Source organism: Schistocerca nitens, chromosome 10 (assembly GCF_023898315.1).
Source record: "Schistocerca nitens isolate TAMUIC-IGC-003100 chromosome 10, iqSchNite1.1, whole genome shotgun sequence".
NCBI lineage: Eukaryota > Metazoa > Arthropoda > Insecta > Orthoptera > Acrididae > Schistocerca > Schistocerca nitens.
The window spans coordinates 208251980-208257108 of NC_064623.1; the positions used below are offsets into that span (position 1 = coordinate 208251980).

The window sequence follows — 5129 nt, forward strand, 5'->3', positions numbered from 1 at the left end:
AACACACGAGACCGTTTTCCTAGGGTGCGGACAACGCAGGGTCGCAGCGGGCTCCGCCGGCGAGAAACGCTCGCGTGCTTCGCGAGGAGCGATTTACTTGCCGGAGGAGTGGGGTCAGTCGAACGGGGCACCGGTGAGATGACACCTTCAGCGTCATTTCGCGCGCACGGGCAACAACAGACAATTTTTAACGGAGTTGTTACAGAAACAATCTCCAGAAAAGTCGGCTGAACGCTACTCTGCCTCGGGGAATGAGGAACTTGTCGGACTGGTTTCCGAAAAGCAAATTTTGCGAAATACGGCAGATGCCTAGTCGAAAACTCAAATGAAAAAGGACTCAATTTCGGCAGAAACCGGAAGAAAAATGAATAAAACAAGTAAGTAGAAATGTCTTTTATTATGTCCAATGTCCGGTGTGGCCGTGCGGTTCTGGGCGCTTCAGTCTGGAACCGCGTGACCGCTACGGTCGCAGGTTCGAACCCTGCCTCGGGCATGGATGTGTCTGATGTCCTTAGGTTAGTTGGGTTTAAGTAGTTCTAAGTTTAGGGGACTGATGACCACAGATGTTAAGTCCCATAGTGCTGAGAGCCACTTGGACCATTTATGTCCAATGTAACACATTTATTAATACACTACTGGCCATTAAAATTGCTACACCACGAAGATGACGTGCTACAGACGCAAAATTTAACCCACAGGAAGAAGATGCTCTGATATTCAAATGATTAGATTGTCAGAGCATTCACACAAGGTTGGCGCCGGTGGTGACAGCTAAAAAGTGCTGACATAGGAAAGTTTCCAACCGATTTCTCGCACACAAACAGCAGTTGATCGGCGTTGCCTGGTGAAACGTTGTTCTGATGCCTCGTGTAAGGAGGAGAAATGCGTACCATCACGTTTCCGACTTTGATAAAGGTCGGATTGTAACCTATCGCGATTGCGGTTTATCGTATCACGACATTGCTGATCGCGTTGGTCGGGATCCAATGACTGTTAGCAGAATATGGAATCGGTAGGTTCAGGAGGGTAATACGGAACGCCGTGCTGGATCCCAACGGCCACGTATCACTAGCAGTTGAAATGACAGGCATCTTATCCGCATGGCTGTAACGGATCGTGCAGCCACGTCTCGATCCCTGAGTCAACAGATGGGGACGTTTGCAAGACAACAACCATCTGCACGAACAGTTCGATGACGTTTGCAGCAGCATGGACTATCAGCTCGGAAACCGTAGCTGTGGTTACCCTTGACGCTGCATCACAGACAGGAGCGCCTGCGATTGTGTATTCAACGACGAACCTGGGTGCACGAATGGCAAAACGTCATTTTTTCGCATCAATCCAGGTTCTGTTTACAGCATCATGATGGTCGCATCCGTGTTTGGCGACATCGCGGTGAACGCACATTGGAAGCGTGTATTCGTCATCGCCATACTGGAGTATCACCCGGCGTGATGGTATGGGGTGCCGTTGGTTGCACGTTTCGGTCACCTCTTGTTCGCATTGACGGCACTAAGAACAGTAGACGTTAAATTTCAGATGTGTAGTGTGGCTCTACCCTTCATTCGATCACTGCTAAACCCTACATTTCAGCAGGATAATGCACGACCGCATGCTGCAGGTCTTGTACGGGCCTTTCTGGATACAGGAAATGTTCGACTGCTGCCCTGGCCAGCACATTCTCCAGACCTCTCACCAATTGAAAACGTCTGGTCAATGGTGGCCGAGAAACTGGCTCGTCACAATACGCCAGTCACTACTCTTGATGAACTGTGGTATCGTGTTGAAGCTGCATGGGCAGCTGTACCTGTACACGCCATCCTAGCTCTGTTTGACTCAATGCCCAGGCGTATGAAAGCCGTTATTACGGGCATAGATGGTTGTTCTGGGTACTGATTTCTCAGGATCTATGCACCCAAATTTCGTGAGAATGTAATCAGTCGTCAGTTCTAGTATAATATGTTTGTCCAATGAATACCCGTTTATCATCTGCATTTCTTCTTGGTGAAGCAATTTTAATGGCCAATAGTATATATTTGTACTAAATTTTTAACCATAGTTATCATGAGTTGGATGATGTTAGTGTGATCAGTACTGTGAACGTCGATTAAAATTCGGTCCATTGAAGTAATCAGTGAATCCCCTTCTCACAGTGAATCTCTCAAACGGCCAACTGCTGCCGAGGGTATCATGTTGTCCTTGGGCAGTTCTGTAATTTCTGACAGAGCTGTATTATAAGGCTGTGGGGACTGGTATTCTTCTCTCAGATAGTTGTGCAAGCATCAGCAAACTGAAATGACTTTGTCTACAGACTCAACTTTAATATTTATAGGCGTAAAGAAAACTTTGAGTGTGCAACACATGATACCAAAACATTCTAACTACTCATGTTTATCTTAACTGGTAATTGAAGTTTCTTTTACGCCCATCTTCTAGCGTTTGTCTAATCTGAAGGCCTTGTCACAAAGTATGACATGAAGCAAAACCAAGTTTGACTGTAGCAATACCTGTGGCGGCGGGAAAAATCGATTCATTTGCAACTAGTCACCCAGTTTTCGATTTATTGAACATGCCTGCGTCTCCCTGTTTGCCATAAGAGCCTACGTCAACGACCAGAAACTTGTAGTTCGCATCCACCACGGCAAGGAGGACTGCTGAGAGGTAGCCTTTGGAGTTGTAATACAGACTTCCCGTTTTGTTAGGGGCTACAATCCTAACAACAATAGGAAATTTCCAACGAGTCCAGAATTCTTCTGCCTTCCTCCCGAGTCTATCCGGTCAGGAGGAGGTAAAAAAATTAAGGTAACAATGCTTGTTCAAGTGCACAAATATACTTATCGCAGACACTGAAATGCCATCTGAGAATTGTAGAGAATGGAAAGATTCCCCAGTTGCAAGATACTTGAGAAAATTATGGGAGTAAAATACCCCATTCTGCAATCGAACGGAGTCTTACAGGGTGACCCAATGAGCCCTTTGCTGTACATTCTTGCCACTGAAGAAGTACTCCGAATTGGAGAAAATGAAGAAGATGTGTATGTATATGCTTACGCTGACGACAGAGCCGTAGGTTCAACAGATATACAGAAGCTGCAGAGAATCATTGAGAAAATAGACAGATGGTGCAGTTAACACAAACTACACACAAACATTACAAAGACAGAAATGGTAATTTTCAGAAAAGGAGGCAAAACACCCAAGAATGCGGAAATCAGCGTCAGAGGACAAAAAATAAAAATCTCATCAGACTTTAAATACCTAGGAGTGACATTGCAACCAACAGCCAAATGCTTCACAAAACATACAACAGAATGTGCAGCCCGAGCAATAATTGCAATACAGGACATCAAAAACGTCCGCCGACTCAATCTAGAAACAGCCATGAAATTATATATGACGGTAGTATCTGTTCGCGAAAGAACAGTTACCGTGGATGACCATGCAGCTTTGCTAGAAATGAAATGATAATTAAATAGACACCCTAGCTGCATACAGGCGTTGATGTACTTCATTGGGGACATGTTGAAAATGTGTGCCCCGCCCGGGACTCGAACCCGGGATCTCCTGCTTACATGGCAGACGCTCTATCCATCTGAGCCACCGCGGGCACAGAGGATAGTGCGTCTGCAGTTACGTGAGGTCCACATTCCCAACATGTCCACACCACTACATTCGTAGTGCGCCTAATAGATGTTTGCCCATCATACTCATTACTCGTGGCAGATTAATCTACCAAGTCCCAAGACGCACTATCCTCTGTGCCCGCGGTGGCTCAGATGGATAGAGCGTCTGCCATGTAAGCAGGAGATCCCCGGTTCGGGTCCCGGTCGGGGCACACATTTTCAACATGTCCCCAATGAAGTACATCAACGCCTGTATGCAGCTAGGGTGTCTATTTAATTATCATTTCAGCCATGAAATTATTCAACACAAAAATCTTGCCAATCCTGGCCTATGGGATGAAGGTTATATGGGACCACCTGACAGAAAAAAATCTATAAACACTAGAAAAGGTAAAATCGACCTATCTAAAAAGAGCACTAGGTCTCTCCAAGACAACACGATCAAGACTAGTGTACCTGCTAGCGAGAGAGACATTCCTAATTGAAGACATCAGACTTCGATATATGATGCCACACACCAGGGCTCCAGAAAGCAACTGAAGATCATGGAGGGCAAACGAGAAAAAATATGGCCGGAGTTCTATGGCACCGAAGCAATGACGAACCGCACATGGACAGCACCAAACTTCGAACAGCGACGTGTGGTAACTAGACTTTCTATTCACGGCTTTCATCATCTAATCTGCAAAAACAAAACTTATCATGACCCAACCACAACATGTGTATGTGAACTGTGTAACGAGGCCTGTGAACGATATCACATAGAACTGTGCAGTAAAAGAGTGAAATCGATAAATGAATATGCAAAAATGTAAAATATAAATGTAAAATGTTAAGCAAAGTAACTGTATATGGCTATTTGGCTGCAATTTTATTAAATAAAAATACTTTGGATGAAAAGTAAGCACTTGAACGTGAAACTGACACAAAATTCAATACATAACGACATTTCTGAAATTTAATGACAATGCTAACACTATAAATAGAACGTGTTTAGACGTAGTTGAACTGTTCGCTCTTTTCAAGATTGATTTTTTGTTGTGATTTCCGTTGCGCAGTGCAAATGGCGACGGAGAAACATGCAGGATTATTTAGGAGATACAGGAAACTGGAAATGCCTGCGACCACGAGGAAAAGAGCAGTGTACTGGGACAGACTTCGATTCCTTAATAGCGTGGAGGATGACAGCAAAACGTTTTACAACGTCAACACGGAATATATTGAGTCTAATGAAGAGAGACAGCCACGAGCCAGATGATGACTCCACAGCTTCAGTTGGTAATGCTGAAAGAACCATTCAGGAACCTAACAGCTCTCCTCCACTTGCTCATAGACCCGCAGCAAACAAAACAAAACTCGTGAGTAACAGTGTGCTACAGGAACTCGTTAAAGAAAGACGTCAAGATCGACTGACTTTTTGTAAAATTATCGAAAAGCTAATGGAGCCGGAAATTGAGGCCGAAACTGATTTGTTCTTCAAATCCATGGCAGCAACCTAAAAAAAAA

General features: G+C 44.6%; 1 non-coding gene across 1 annotated transcript; it reads right to left on the reverse strand.

The window, feature by feature from the left end:
* Positions 1 to 3533: 3533 nt before the first annotated feature.
* Trnat-ugu (transfer RNA threonine (anticodon UGU)) lies at positions 3534 to 3608 on the reverse strand. Its single transcript has one exon. It is a non-coding gene; the product is annotated as a tRNA-Thr (tRNA).
* Between the last annotated feature and the right edge of the window lie 1521 nt (positions 3609 to 5129).